The sequence below is a fragment of the Polypterus senegalus genome, chromosome 15 (genome assembly GCF_016835505.1).
Source record: "Polypterus senegalus isolate Bchr_013 chromosome 15, ASM1683550v1, whole genome shotgun sequence".
Lineage (NCBI taxonomy): Eukaryota > Metazoa > Chordata > Cladistia > Polypteriformes > Polypteridae > Polypterus > Polypterus senegalus.
Window position 1 is genome coordinate 131865197 of NC_053168.1, and position 16601 is coordinate 131881797.

At 42.7% G+C, this 16601-nt stretch overlaps 1 long non-coding RNA gene across 1 annotated transcript in view; it reads right to left on the bottom strand.

Moving 5' to 3' along the window:
• The window catches only part of LOC120516069, a 48250-nt gene extending 31864 nt beyond the window's left edge, over positions 1–16386 (bottom strand). Inside the window, exons 1-2 of the long non-coding RNA XR_005630769.1 lie at positions 16328–16386; positions 16052–16211 (exon numbers count right to left, since the gene is read on the bottom strand). This is a non-coding gene — a long non-coding RNA (uncharacterized LOC120516069). The remainder of the gene's footprint in view (positions 1–16051; positions 16212–16327) is intronic.
• Positions 16387–16601: the final 215 nt, after the last annotated feature.

The following is a 16601-nucleotide window of genomic DNA, read 5'->3' on the forward strand; positions in this document are numbered from 1 at the left end:
TCTCTTTCTCTCTCTCTCTCTCTGTAGTTAGTCATTTATGTATTTTTTGGGGCTTTAGCAGTCGTTTTGCACTTTAGGGTCTGCTTGGCCGGCCGGGACAAGACGGACTGACGTGAGCCTCCCTCCGGGTTAAAGTGGAGGACTCAGACCCCTTTCTCTCATGTTTGTGTCGCCGTCTCACAATAATCTCTAGGCAGGCCAGTGATGTTGCTGGCCTGGTTCGTGGGTCTTTCACACCTTGCTATGTTTATGTCACCTATTTACAACACTTTTGTTTCTTGTATTTTCCTCAAAGTGGACATTTCTTTTGTTCCTCTTGCCAACACAGAGTAACATAATTGCAGTCACTCAATGCCACCATTTGAAGCCACATTTTTATTTCCTCTACCCACCATCATATGACTATAAATGTTGCATAGCAACAGACCCAGATGGGAGGAGCCTAGGGCAAAAGGGAGGCCTGGGGCAGACTGACACTGAAGGAAAGACCCACTGTCCCCACCTATAAACCATTAATTAAAACAAAAAATAAATCTGCAGGAATCGGCTTCAGTAAACGCTGAGCCACATTAGGAAGCACTGTACTTAAAGCCCATGAGCTTGCTTGGGACAACTGACATGCTTTTTCAGAAATGAGTACAAATCCGGCCGGCACGGCTATTGCATGAGCAATTATACCAATCATGGTGGTGGGGGGAGATGGAATCTTGAAAGATAAAACACCTGTTTGTAGCAATATAGATGCTTTTTTTATTTGTCTGGTCAGTAGGAGTTTGACAGCTTAGAAGAAATAGGTCCTCGAGGGCATGTGTCAGTAAAGTGAAATGAGAAAAGGGCCTGGAGGCAGCAAGGCAAGGACAAGCAAAACAACCTGCTTATGTATTTGTCATCTTTTAGCAGAGAGGAGAGTGGGAGCCGGAGCTCTGGAAGGCTGGGAGGTGCAGAGACGGGTTAAACGGGTAGGAGATGGGCCTTTTCTTAATTCATTTACTGATGGTGGCGCTGTGGTTCGTACCGCTACATCCTCCATCCTGCTCTTTGTTCATGTCGGAGTTGCACTTTCTCTCCATGTCAGCGTGGGTTTTTAATAATGCTACTCCAACGATGTGAGAATTTGGTGAAATTGGCTATTTGGGAGCATGTGGCACAGCCGGGGCCGACTCCTGCCTGTTACCTGATGCTGCTGGGTTGGACTCCGGACCAAAAACAAACCCTAAATTAGGTGGGTTTGAGATTGTCATGGTATTTATGTCTGATTCTTCCATAAAATCTCAAGCACACAGGATAATTATTTAATATTTCCTATTGTCGAAATGCTCAGGCTAACACAGAGAGTGAAGATTACTCCCATAGCGCATATAATTCAACACGTTTTGTTAAATCTGAACACAACACGGGTGGCACGGTGGTGCAGTGGGTAGCGCTGCTGCCTCACAGTTAAGAGACCTGGGTTCTCTTCCTGGGTCCTCCCTGCGTGGAGTTTGCATGTTCTCCCAAAGACATGCAGGTTAGGTGCACTGGCGATTCTAAATTGTCCCTAGTGTGTGCTTGGTGTGTGGGTGCGAGTGTGCGCCTTGAGATGGGTTTGTTTCTTTCCTTGTGCCCTGTGTTGGCTGGGATTGGCTCCAGCAGACCCCGTGACCCTGTGTTAGGATATAGCGGGTTGGATAATGGATGGATGGAAGAATGAACACAACACACCTCATATGCCTTCAACAATGCACTGCACTGCACCCTGATCTGTGATCACTTGATCACTACTAGCGACCAGAACTCTTTGGTTTTACCCTAAGAAGTCTACCATTGACTGCATCCTGGCACTGAGGGTTCTCATGGAGTGCAGACGCAGATATCGGTAGAGCTTCTTTGCAGCCTTTGTCGATTTTCATAAAGCGTTTCACTCAGTTGATCGAGCTGCCCTGTGGGACATCCTGAGGGTTTGCAGAATCCCCTCAAGGTTGCTGGATATTATGGCCGGCCTGTACACTGGTGCTGCGAGTGCTGTGCAGAATGGAGGCAGGACCTCTGTGTTTTTCCCCAGTCAATTCTGTTCTGCTCCTACTCTGTTCAGTGCTTTTATGGACTGGGTGTTGGGCAAGGTTGTGGGGTCCAGCGGCTGTGGGGCATCTGTTGGTGAAGAAAGATTCACGGATCTTGACTTTGCTGACAATGATGTGATCTTCGTGGAGTCAATGGAGGCTCTGATCAGGGCGCTCGAGAGACTAAGAGAGGGGGTCTGAGTGTCTGGGCTTGCGAGGTTTACAATGACCTCTTGGGCACAGCCATTAGCAGTGTGTCTGTCTTTGGAGAGAGTGTCGACCACGTCGAGACGTTTACTTACCTTGGCAGTGACATTCATGTCTCTGGTGACTCATCCTATGAAGTCAGTGGATGGATTGGGAGAGCATGGGGAGTCATGAGGTCGCTGGAAAGGGGTGTGTGGCACTCCCGATATCTCTGCAAAAGGACGAAGGTCCATGTCTTTAGAGTCCTGGTGCTTCCTGTCTTGCTATATGGTTGTGAGGCATGGACGCTATTCAGTGACCTGAGATGAAGACTAGACTCCTTCTGTACTGTGTCTCTCTGGAGAATCCTTGAGTACCGTTGGTTTGACTTTGTGTTGCTCATGGAGTTCAGATTGAGGCACATTACCTGCATTGTGAGTTATGACACTACGGCCATGTGGCGCGTTTCCCAGAGGGTGATCCGGCTTGTAAGATCCTCATTGTATGGGACCAAAGTGGCTGGACCAGGCCAAGGGGTCACCCACATAACACCTGGCTGCGGCAGATAGAGAGTCATTTCTGGAGGGTGGGACTGGACCCCGTATCTTCCTTGAAGGTTGCCAACCAGGATCCTGAGTTGTTTTGTTATGTAGTGGGTGTGGCAACGCAGTGTACCAGTGCATGCTCCCCAACTTGACTTGACCCGACCCCTGAAAAACCTCTCATCCATTACCCGGGTGCAATTGGGTTTCTTCTATGCATCAGCTGCAAATGTTTTGGAAACATTTGCATATAATGAAAAAAGCACCTACTGCAATAGCCACATTTGTCCGTCCCTCTCTCCACATGAAACAACTCGACTGTCAGTGGACTGATTTGGTTTTGTCACACATCCAAGGTATTGAATACCCCACCGGGGCGAGAAGGGACGCTACCCCTAACAATGTTATCTGTTTTCCCTTCATCAGTAGTGAGAAGATTCCCATTGAGGGCAACTAACCCCGTTCCTTCCAAGTATAAAAACCTTACACTCCTGAATGACGGCATCTCATTTGGATTGGGACAAACCTATAGGTAGGAGCTTCGAGATCCCTGCTTGCTCACAAGAGCTGTTTGCTTTGCAAGTCTGAGGGATAATTTATGTTCTGTTTTTGTGGCCACAAGTGCTGCTTTTGTTATTTATTTGCTACAAATTATAAGGAGTGACCCGGTTGGCACCTCAACACTGTATACGGGTTTTTGTACTCCTTCGAACCCGTACCACAATTTGTTGGAATCAGCATGGGAAAACAGACAGGGAGCTTAAATTTTGTTAATATGACAACATTTGGCCAATCCATCCATTTTGTATACCCGTTTATCCAGGGTAGGTTTCCGGGGCAGTTGGAGCCGATTATCCCAGTAAGCAATGGGCACAGGAAGGAACAAACCATGGACTGGACACACAGCATCACCAGGCTAGCTAACCTGCATGACTTTGGATGTGTGGGTGGGAAGTGGAGCACCTGGAGGAAACACACGCGAACACAGGAGGAACATGCAGACTCTGGAGGACCCGAGAGTTGAGCCCCGTTCTCCTTGCTGTGAGGCAGCAATGCTACCACTGGAGCCACAATGCTGAATCCTCCCACCTCAGCTCCCATTTCTTGAACTTTTTAAATTAAATGATTTATAATTACATAGAATGTAGTAATTAATAGGAAAAGGAACACTTACAAAACATAAAATGGCTTTGCATTTATTGATACTAGTCCAGGTTTTTGTTTGTTTGTTCTTGCGATGTCACAACCCTGAACATGAAAACACTGCAAATGCAAGGTAATATCTTAAAAAAAAAAACAAAAAAAAATGCAATTTTAATTTTTGAAGTTTTTCTAATTGCTATTTATACTTCTACAGTCAAAATTAAAGCCCACCAATGACACTAATACTCTGCAACATCAATAGCAAGTAACTATTGGGGTTCTGAGTATGTCAGTCAGTGTTACTATGCACCAAACAAGGCCAATGAGGGGTCTACTGAACTTGGTCTGCCAGCGAATTAACCCATTTTTGGCTCCTTGCAGCAGCCCCCCTTAATGAGCCAGTGAGTTTCCCCAAGCCCACAGTGCCCATGGTCTGCCCATGTGGGGACACTGCATGCATGCTTGCTGGGTTAAGTCCCATCCCGAGTCAAACATCATAACTTGTTTTAAATATATATAGTAAAAATACAAACTAAACCTCAGACACATTATTAATAATAACTAGGGGGCTATGCCCCCTGCTTGCTTCACTCGCCAACCCCCAAGTAGGCGCTACACGCTAGCCACTTCACGGCTCTACCGCTCGCGTATGGGAAGGCGGATGTAAAATTTAAACAGAATGTTATTTTCATGGGAATTGTTACATATACCATAATAGAACTAACTACATTACAGCGAGTAATTAACCATAGTAAAAAATAGTAAAACGTAATAATTTGAAATAAAATTATCTTTCATGTTGCGTTGGAGGTATTTGTTGCATTATACGTTTTCGTTCTGTTTGGATTTGAAATTAACACACAAATACCTTTTAAACTTACACTTTAACTGTAAAACTTCAATAAAAACTAAATTTGGAATTAACTTTTCGTCAATATCGCATTGAATTTTGTTTCCGTGTTTGGACATTCATCGTGACAACACAACATATAACTGCCCGTGAGTGAATATCGTTTCTTTCTCTCTATTAAATAAAACAATTTTTTCGAATGTTTGTCTCTTGTGATTTGTTAATTGTTATAGCAAAAGCTATTCTAACGGGAAACTGTAAATGTTTTAATATGAATGGCATATCAAGATCTCCTTTGGTGTCTAATGTCACCCGCGGAAGATGAACCACATTACCTTTCTTGTTAAAATCTTACATGTCATTGCCGTGAAACCGATCGATAATTTTCGTGTTCATTTGTTGGACTTCATTGTTTCTTGGTGCTAGGATTGCCCATGTACTCATTTCTTCTGTTGATAACCCTTCAGGTTGAAATTCTTCAATAAGATTTGGACATAATACGTCTTCTTTTATTGGGAACTTAAAAGTGAGGAAAACGCGAAAAATTTATAACAACTGAAAGCACGAACTGTGTCTATCAAAAGCATTCACACGAATGAGAGGAGAGAGGACAGCGGGCGTGGGTCGTTAACCGGAAATGGTTGAGAGGAGGGTGGGACTTGAAAAAATCTCTTGTCAATAGTCTTGTCTCAAGATTTTCTTTTATAATAGGGAGATGCATTTTATTTATATAGCGCCTTTAACAGAATTGCTACAAGCACACAAGGGCCGTTGACAATATTTTAATGACAATTTTTTTTGTGTGTTTGTTTGTCAACTTATTGTAATTGTGGCCAAATACGTACTCCTTTATTTCTTAAACAAGTTAGAAATTGCATATATGGCGTCAGATGCATTCTGGGATTGGGTTAACGGTTTTGAATTTGGAGCAACATTTTTACTTGCTTCATCGAAGAGACACTTTTATTTATCAAATATTTTGTCACTGTGGTGAGTGTATGACAGGTGATTGAGGTTTGCTCAGACCACCAGTCTGTTGTTTGTACAGGCAGCCCACTCAGACATAAACCACGAGCGCGCAGACACTTCGGTAGCTCGGCCTGAGTACGGAGGATCTGTTTGCCGAGAGAAGCAGCTACAACTGTGGCCAACGGTATTCTGGAGTTCAGGCGTTTTTATTTTTCACAGGTATATAAACTGCAGCCAAGCAATTCCAGTTTAAACGTGGCACTGGCACAAGATGCAATATTTGCCATAAGTCAGTAGGTGAAATTTCTGCCCTGCTACATCTGAACCGGTCAACAGTACTGTAAGTGGTGTCATTGTGAAGTGCCAGTCTTGAGGAGCAACAGCAGTTCATCCACGATGTGTTAGACCAAGTAAACTCACAAAGCAGGGCTGAAGAGTGTTGGAGCACATAACACGAAAATGGCCTATCCGGTGTTACATCTGGAAGCTCAACAGCACAAGAACTGTGTGTCAGGAGCTTCATGAAAAGGGTTTTTTATGGTTGAGCAGCTGCACACAAGACTAAGATCACTATGTGCAAAGCCAAGCATCAGCTTGGTGTGGTGTAAAGCATTCCACCCACCATTGGACCTGAAGTGATGAATCACACTTCACTATCTGACAGTCTGATGGACCAATCTGGGTTTGGCAGATACCAAAGAACACTAGAGAAGAGAACAAGAGAACACTACCTCCTGGACTACACAGTGCCTCATGTAACGTTTGGTGGTGAAGTGATAAAGGTCTGCACCTGTGTGTCCAGATTTTGGGTTTGCCCTATGGGTTTCTGTGAGGGGTGTTTGTTAATGCTACTGCATACAAAAGACATTTGAGGCAATTGTGGGGTGTCATCTTTGTTTGAAGACCCTTTTCTGTTTCAGCATGACTGTGTTCCTGTGCGGAAGGCCAGGTCCATAAAGACATAAAGGAACTCGAGTGGCCCACACAGAGCCCTGATCTCAACCCTAGTGAACACCTTTGAGATGCTGATTGCGAACCAAGTCATCTCATCCACCATCAGTATCTGACCTCACAAACGCTCCTTCGGCTCAACGGGCACAGATTTCCACAAGCACACTCCAAAGTCTGTTAGAAAGAAGACTGGAGGCTGTTACAGTCTGAAAGGGGTGGTCAGCCTACCTATTAATGACAGGGGTGTTGTAATGGGATGTCCAACCAGCTCACGGAGGCATGACAGTCAGGTGTCCGCAAAAAGTTTATCTCTCATGCAAAAGTGGAAAATTCTGTACAAAAAACGTACAAGTTAAAGTGACTTATTTCAAGTTGAATTTGAAGCAGTAAATGAATCCGTAATTGAAGTCGTAAAGATTGTTTGTTTGTTTTACAGATTGGCAACGTGCAAGAGAGTGTTGCTTAGGCTGGGATGGATTCATTTATCATATTTATTAATTAATAGCATATTTACATTAGTTGTGGTGGAAAAAAAAAAAAAACTTTGAAGGAAAGTGGGAGATTTATTTTAATAACATAGTGCGTAAGTCCCGGTCATTCCTTAAACATTTGCTTGCCCAGCACCTGATAATCACTTACTGGTGCTTCACAAGAGCTTTGTTTGTGGGGTGATGTTGTCAAGCCCTTATGGCCCCTGGTCTAAAACAACCAAACATACAGTCATATGAAAACGTTTGGGAACCCCCCTCAGTATCATAATTTACTTTCAACAGTGGTATGTCTTTCATTTCCTAGGAACATCTGAGTACTGCGGTGTTTTCCGAACAAATATTTTTAGTGACGCAGTATTTAGTTGTTTGAAATTAAATCAAATGTGGAAAACTGGCTGTGCACAAATGTGGGTCCCCTTGTCATTTTGCTGATTTGAATGCCTGTCACTGCTCAGTGCTGATTACTTGCCACACCAAATTGGTTGGATGAGCTCATTAAGCCTTGAACTTCATAGACAGGAGTGTCCAATCATGAGAAAAGGTATTTAAGGTGGTCAACTGCAAGTTGTGCTTCTCTTTGACTCTCCTGTGAAGAGTGACAGACTGCATGGGATCCTCAAAGCAACTCTCAAATGATCTGAAAACAAAGATTATTCAGTCTCACGGTTTATGGGAAGACTACAAAAAGCCATCTCAGAGGTTTAAACTGTCAGTTTCAACGGTAAGGAATGGAATCAGGAAATGGAAGGCCACAGGCACAGTTGCTGTTAAACCAGCAGGTCTGGCAGGCCAAGAAAAATACAGGAGCGACATATGTGCAGGATTTTGAGAATGGTTACAGACAACCCACAGATCACCTCCAAAGACCTGCAAGAACATCTCGCTGCAGATGGTGTATCTGTACATCGTTCTACAATTCAGTGCAATTTGCACAAAGAACATCTGTATGGCAGGGTGATGAGAGAGAAGCCCTTTCTGCACTCACGCCACAAACAGAGTCGCTTGTTGTATCAAATGCTCATTTAGACAAGCCAGATTCATTTTGGAACAAAGTGCTTTGGACTGATGAGACAAAAATTGAGTTATTTGGTCAGAACAAAAAGTGCTTTGCATGGCGGAAGAAGAACACCGCATTCCAAGAAAAACACCTGCTACCTGCTGTCACATTTGGTGGAGGTTCCATCATGCTGTGGGGCTGTGTGGCTAGTTCAGGGACTGGGACCCTTGTTAAAGTCGAGGGTTGGATGAATTCAACCCAATATCAAACAAATTCTTCAGGATAATGTTCAAGCATCAGTCACAAAGTTGAAGTTACGCAGGGGTTGGATATTCCAACAAGACAATGACCCAAAACACAGTTCGAAATCTACAAAGGCATTCATGCAGAGGGAGAAGTACAATGTTCTGGAATGGCCATCACAGTCCCCTGACTTGAATATCATTGAAAATCTATGGGATGATTTGAAGCAGGCTGTCCATGCTCGGCAGCCATCAAATTGAACTGAACTGGACAGATTCTGTATGAAGAATGGTCAGAAATACCTCCATCCAGAATCCAGACACTCAAAGGCTATAGGAGGACAGCGTCTAGAGGCTGTTATATTAGCAAAAGGAGGCTCAACTAAGTATTGATGTCATATCTCTGTTGGGGTGCCCAAATTTATGCACCTGTCTAATTTTGTTATGGTGCATATTGCATATTTTCTGTTAATCCAATAAACTTAATGTCACTGCTGAAATACTACTGTTTCCATAAGGCATGTCATCTATTAAATGGAAGTTGCTGCTTTGAAAGCTCAGCCAATGAGAAACAAAAATCCAAAGAATTAAGAGGGGTTCCCAAATTTTTTCATATGACTGACTATAGAATCCTAACAGGAAAGTCAACTAAAATGACTGAGCAAATATGTGGAAAATGAACAGACAAACAGAAGTGAAGACAATCAGAATTGATCTGAATTTCTTAGACCAAGTTAACCAACTGTAATGGCAATTAAAGAGATTTATAGACTGAAAGTTGAGGTAAGCAATCTAATTAAATGAGGAGGTTCAACTAACAGCCAGAAAAGACAAATAAGTAAACCATCCCCTGGAATTGTAATTTCAGCTATTCAGTCACTGACCTCGATACGACTCGAATGTCCAATGGAGATTTGTCCAGAATAATGAAGTAACAGGAAAATTGTGATTGTTTCTTAATTTCTCAGACAGTCTGTATCTGAATTTCATTTTGTGCTAAACAAAAAGCTCGGTACACACCAACTCATTCTGAAGTCTCAGAGAAATCCAACAACGCCCTGCGAAGACAGGCAGTAAAAAGCAGTAAATCTATGCAGTTGAGCCGAAACATCAGTGCTAGGGTAGATTTAGGTGAGCATAACGCAGAATGAAAATGTCAGGGTTTGTGTGAAGTGCCAATCAATTAATTGATTTTTCTTTTATACTGCGACTTTCATTCTGAACACTGTCTCATATGCTATATAAAACTATTGTTGTATTAAGCAATATTCATGTTTCATGTGGAACTTCTTGTACAGAACACAATCTTTCTTTTTTTTTTTTTTATACACCGTGGCTTTCATAGTGTGAAAAGTTCTCACTTCTTTCCATGATCGATGTAGAAATATTCAACCTTTTTCTAAACCGTTTTTAGTTATTACACAGACTTTAGAGAGCAGGGGATTTTATTACCCCCCAAATCAACCCTGGATAGGATTCCGGTTGTCAGAATACTTAATATCTCTTGTAAGAGCCAGACACGACACCGTAATGTCCACAACACACACGTTTATTCCACTATTTACAAAACTATTTACACGATTGCACTCAGTCCCTGGTCCTTCGGGCCACCTCCACTCCTGTCTCGCAAGCTCTGTCCTCTTCCACCCGACTCCGGCTCCTCGAATGGAGTGAGGCGGCCCCTTTTATAACGCCCTGGATATGCTCCAGGTGCCTGATGATGCACTCTGGGCATACATCATCCCTAGTCTGTCAGCACTTTCTGGTGTACCAGAAGCGCTGTCCCCCAGAGATCAAGGACCGTCCAGGTGCCTAGGGAAGAGAAGTGCCACTCTCCCGGTCCCTCCTTCCTCCAGGCATCCCGGTGGGGCAGGGTTATTGGCCGCCTATCACACTCTCTATTATGAAAGAAAAAAAAAAACTTCCGACGAGACGAGACTTTTTCCTGGGGACGAGACGTGATCTTTTGAAGAGAGACACTTTCACTTCCCGCGAGACGGACAAGTCACGTCATACTTACAACCTTCAGACGCAAGTCCCGTGATACACATGCAGAACAGGAAGTAGGAAAATTCGAAAGGCTCAAAACAAGAGAGAAAAGATTGCATTAGTGCAAACAAACTGAAAATATTTCTCAGTGAAATAATGGAACAGCGAAAAGGGATTGAATATTCAGGTGCTGTTCAGGTTTTTAAACGTTTGAAGCTCCGCACGAAACGCAGATCACACGTCAGCAGCAGCAGCATCAAGCCAGCAGATTCTCGAGCAAAGAGGAGGTGAAAAAAAAACACTTGTAGCTCGTTTCCCAATGTATCACCATTTAAGAGGGGTTTCGGTGGAGCGACCGCGTCTCCTTGGGGTGCGTTCAGCCCCACTCTTCACAACGACACCTACCACTGGCGGGTGGTGGTGTGGTGTGGTGGGGGGGTTTAGGGGGAGGCGAGCGAATTGCAGATCACACGTGAGGGCGGCAGCAGCAGCACGCCAGCAGCTACTCAAGCAAAGAGGAGTTTAAAAAAAAATGTACAGTGTTACCTCGGTATGCGTCCGCTTTGGAACAAGTCTAACTTGGTATACATCCTGTTTGGACGTGAAAAATTTTGCTTGGTATACGACCTGTTTGGAATATGACTTGAACACTGCACGCTACCCTTGTTTACCTCTCTCTCGAGACAAAGCCACGATTGCCCACGAGCGTCAGTACGCCAGTTGCTAGCATTCAGTGAACAACCCGCGCTATAACTCTATGTGAATTTTCACTTGATTTTGTGTTTTTTAGTGTAAATTTGAATTCGTTGTTAAAAAGTATGAAGGTGGCATGTCTGATGCATACTGTATGCCGAGAATGACGGTATCTACGATTGTGAAAAACAAAGACGTTATTAAAAAGTGAGGTTAAATTTTCATTTATTTCATCTAATTGCCTTTGTATTTATGTATTTTAGTATTAAGCAGGGTTTAAATTATTTTCTACAACCCCATCGATGTGTAATATGTCAGTAACAATATCTTTTTTTTTCCATGGGAAGGGACTAATCATTTCTACCTTTATTTCTTATGGGAAAAATTTATTTGGTATACGTCCTGTTTGGTATAAGTCAAAGGATCTGGAACGGATTAGGGATGTATACTGAGGTACCACTGCATTTGTTTCCCATTGTATCACCGTTTTAAACAAAAAAAGTATTTGTTTACCATTGTATCATCATTTAAGAGGGGTTTCGGAGACGCGGCCACTGGCAGGGGTTGGTTAACGAAGCCCCCTAGTCTTAAATAAATAAATATTTCTTTACTAATGACTCCAAGATGGACATCCTTTACAACAACAAGCAGCAGTGAGCTCGGCCTGTGAACAGGTAAGTTTAGGATGACAAGACTGAGGAATACAACAAAGCAATTGTTAGAAGCACTAAGAGACCCAAAGCACAAAGTCCTGACAGTTCCAAATGTGTCCACTGTGGGGTAAACACCATTAAAAAGTCCCCAATAGACACAAAAGGAACTCAAATAATCTTTATAAAATAGAGAGCACAAAAGGCAAAGGAATTACCTGAAGCAATAAGACAATGCAAAGCAAGTCCCAAACCAGAATATCCAAAGTGAAGTCAAAAAACAGAATACAGGGCCATAAAATCAGTTAATTACAATAAACGCACAAGTCATTCTGGTTGAGCTCCAGAGAACCCCTGTGGAGATGGAGGAAACATCCAGGTGGTCAACCACCACTGCAGTACTCCACCAATCTGAGCTTTATGACAGAGCAGCCAGACAGAAGCAGGTCTTCAGTAAAAGACACATAAAAACCACTTGGAGTTTGCAAGAAGACACCTAAAGGGCTCTCAGACTGTGAGAAACAAGAGTCTCTGGTCTGATGAACCCAAGATTAGCGTCACATCTGGAGAAAACCAGGCAACGCTCATCACCTGCATGTTATCATCGCAGCAGTGAAGCATGGAGGTGGCAGCATCTCGCTGGTGGTTTGTTTTTTTGCAATCGGCAGAGACTGGAAGACCAGACAAGGCTGATTTAAAGCGGAATGGAGAAAAGTACAGAGATGTCCTTAATGAGAACCTGCTCAAAGCACTGTGGAGCTCAGACTGTGCCGAATGACTACAAACGCAAAGCAAGAGCAACACAAGAGCGGCTTATGGACAGCTCTGGGAATGTCCTGGATTTACCCAGCCACAGCCCATGAAACATTTCTGGTGAGACCTGAAGAAAGCCATCCACAGATGGTGTTCATCGAACCTGACAGAGCTTGAGGAGATTTGCAGAGAAGAATGGCAGAAAATCCCCAAAATCCAAATGTGTGAAGCTTGTCATGTCGAACCCAAGTAGGCTCCTGGCTACAACTAAGTACCAAGTAAAGAGTCTGAATACTTGTGTCAGTGGAGTATTTCAGTTCAAATTTGCTGAAATGTCTGAAATCCTGTTTTCACTTTGTCATTCTGGGGTATCGAGTGTTGATTGATGTTAAGAAAATAATAAAAAAAAGAATTTAAGAGATTTCACCTCAAGACTGGAACGTGACAAAATGTGAACAAAAAGTGGCAGGTTCGGAGTATGTTCTGAATCCACCGTAGCGGACCCCGCTTGAAGACCACATTCAAAATTCACCTCTTTGGAAACTACAGTCCATCAAAATAGAAGTCAGAAATGACACTAAACTGATCACATGCTAAAATGTCTTAAGAGTGGTGGCGTGCCTTGCTTCTCAGCGTAAAGAATTCCACGTCCTGGGTCAATAGAAGTAAATCACGTTTATGAGCCATTGTGGAGCGTACCCAGAATAAAGTAATATGGAAAGATAAAAGTGAAAGGGAACAGGCTGATCTGTCTGACTGATGGATGACAGAAGGACCAGGAGAAGGAGTGGAGACCCTTGTTTGCTGCACACGTTAGCAGTCTGAGACGCACATCAGTTAAAGCTTCAATTAATCCCCAGCTTATATACCCAAAGTCTAAAGACTCGGAGGATGATTGACACCCCAATAGGTGATTCAATTCTGGATGGCTCCCTCATGAATTATGTTCAGCATATAGGCAACGGGGAAAAGAAAAAGTCATGAATAACACAACGTTTGTAACTGGGTTATCTCTACAGGTTCCTCTATGAGAGATGGTTTTGTTCTTTTGCATAAAACCCTTTCTTTAGAGAAGTAACAGCAGTTTACTATACCAAGAGCGCAGGAATTCCCCCACCCTCTGAATTTTTAATAACCAACTTTTATTAATTATAGTAGAAATATGAAAATGGCTCAGTGTGAATAAAAGAGGAATTGTTGAATCTCCCGGCATCCCCCAAACCCAATCATATAACCTCCCCCTTTAAAAAGAGTTGCCATGGGAACCCCAGTTGTTGATGCCAGCAAATCCAAATCGGAAACGCACTGACATGACACCCAGGTGCACTGAAGAGGGTCTTCAACAAGTGATGAGGAGCGATACTTTATGATGTGAAATCATTACAGAGGAGCCTGAACAGAAAGTGGCTATTAAATTGACTCTAAATAAATGTAAAGTTTGACACCTCAAATACCCAATGAGAGGTTCTGTCGTGATCAGCTTTCAGGTGACTCATTCTCGATTATTTTGGCTGCCGTTTTTAAGTAACCGTCATTTGCACCACTTTCTGTGTTTCTAGGGGCGTGGCCTCCTAGGTCGTGACCTGTAACAGAATAAGAGGCTGACTGAAGGCTCCACCCACTCTTCTAAGAGAAATTCTAACGACGAGGTTTGCTCCTTGCGAGTGTGGACACTTTTGCTCTAGTGTCGTTTCTTGTGACTGAAGACAGAGAGATATAATTAAAGTTAGTAAAAAATCTTTTATTAATACACACCAGGCAAAGGGTAAGATGACAGAGAAGCACAATCCTATGAAACCTGCCCTTCATCTGCCCCGAGAAGTTGGTGTCCTAAATCTTTTATAGGGCAAAGCTTTGTCTTATGACTTTAGTTGCACAAGAATTTCGAGACATTACATCTTTACAACAATTTGCTTGGATCAACATTTTTAAAGTTCATCAGTTGGTCACTTGTGGTTTTTTGCCTGTTCTGAAAAACAGGAAGTTGCACTTGCACTAAAGAAATTTTGCTTAGCACGCACTTCAGTTCTGATCATTAATTCCTATTTTCCAATCTCATACTTCGGTATCTGTATTTTTCTATTTCACACGAGTTACGTTTGTTTTCACCGCTTTCTCTCTCCTTGACTTCGATTCTTGTCTCTTGCTTGGACTTGATGGCTATCTTTATTTTTAAATTTTGTTTTAGTTTCCTTTTTACACACATCTTCCATTGTAAAGGACACGTGATGATTCACAGTGTTTGAGTGACTTTTATTTTGATAAGTTATTGGGCGTCATTGGTTTACACAATTAATTGTGCAGAATAGGAAAGGAAAATGGCGACATATCAAACAAGCACCTCGCTGAAAAGTGAACAAGGTATTAATTTCTCTGTGCTGTATGTAAAACAAAATTTACAAATGTTTATGTTGTTATTTACATGCTTTTTATTTTGTACTTTATCTTTATAGCTCTTACCGGTGTGTTTATGTAACAAGGTTACAGAAACGGTAATAAACATTCATAAACCATCAGTCTAAGAGTTGACCATCATTCAGCTGAGGTCGCTGCAAAATTTTTCCTGCCCACTCCTTGCCAGGATAGATTCTAAAACTGAATGGTACAACTGTGAACTGAGGAGTCGTACTGAAACTCGCATAGTGCGATCTACGTCACTGTCACAGTGGACAGAATACCATAAATCTTTTTGGCGTTATGCTTAATCCCGGCAAAACGACATAAAAATGTTGCATTTTTTTTTTTTTTCACAAGGAAAACTTGTATTATATGTAGAAGAAACGTGTACATACCAAACCGTCAAGATGGACTGGCGAGCTTTGCTGGACTGAATGACCTGTTCTCATCTCTATTGTTCAGTAACAGTAAGAAAAAGTATGTCCAGGGTCCACTGATGCAGATTTTGAAACAGTCACTAAGGCACGTTGGCATTGCCTAAACAGACATCAAAAGATTTTTATATTTTTTTGATTCTTGCACATGACAGTGTGCAATGTCAGTGCCTGGTCTGTACAATCTACAGGGCCTATTGGGCTATTACAGCCTGCCATATTGCAAGACTATGACTTCCTCACTAGAGACGGCGGTTCGGTAAGTACAGTCTTGTATGCCTTACCTTTCCCCTGAAGTAAAATCTCCGAGTTCTGATGAGCTATTTAAACTGTCCATCGATATTCCTGCATATTAAGCTTAGTCAAGCCAAGGGTCCGTCAGTGACAGCGATGCTGTATATTTTTGCCTATGATAAGCAGAGTCTGTAGACGATTTCAATGTAGCGTTTAGTATGGGGTGGTCCAGATCTAATTATGAAATTTTCATTACGTTATAACTTATTAAGTTTATTAAATAGAAAATCACCCGAAAAATCCCAGACCATCGAGAAGTGTGCGAACTGACGACATGAAGAATCGTCTTCGCGCCGAACTGGAATCGTCCCCGCATAAATCAAAGTCATCCAGACGATCTGGATCTGCATTTTTAGATCTGGACCACCCTGTATATCTATTTATAGCGTATCACCTTCAGATAAATAGTTACAGAAGTAAAAGTTACTCACCTGTCTCGGCGCGCAAGCGAGAAAGAACGCACTCAGCATGTGGTGTCCATTTCCGAGTGTCGCTCCACTGATTTGAAGGCCTGCAAGTCACCGGCGCTACATCTGATGCTGCGCGGTATTATCCACAAGCGCGCTTTCGAGTTGGAGCAGCCGGACGGCACTGGAAGGAAGAAAATTAAATTAAGGAGGCTGATTACATAGAGAACACGAGCGTATAAAAATAGGATGACAAGACTGAGTTAAAGTAGCAGAAAGTTCACTGCGGGGCATACGTACCTGCAGAGGTGAAGGAGCAAGCGGCGAGCCGGCCCGTCACAGGTTTAAAATAAGGAGGCTGCATCTGATTGGCTAAGCAAGAGGGCGCGCTGTATACGAGAAGCGCACACTGACGGAAGCCAGCTTTCGACCTGTCAAAGAAAGTTAGAAAGTTTTAAGTTGAACTTTATTAACCAATAATCAACAAATCATTTGCATTATCGTGTGTAAAGAAAACAAAGACAACCTCAACTCACCCCATAAAGAGAACAATACCGTAATTATATTTCAAATA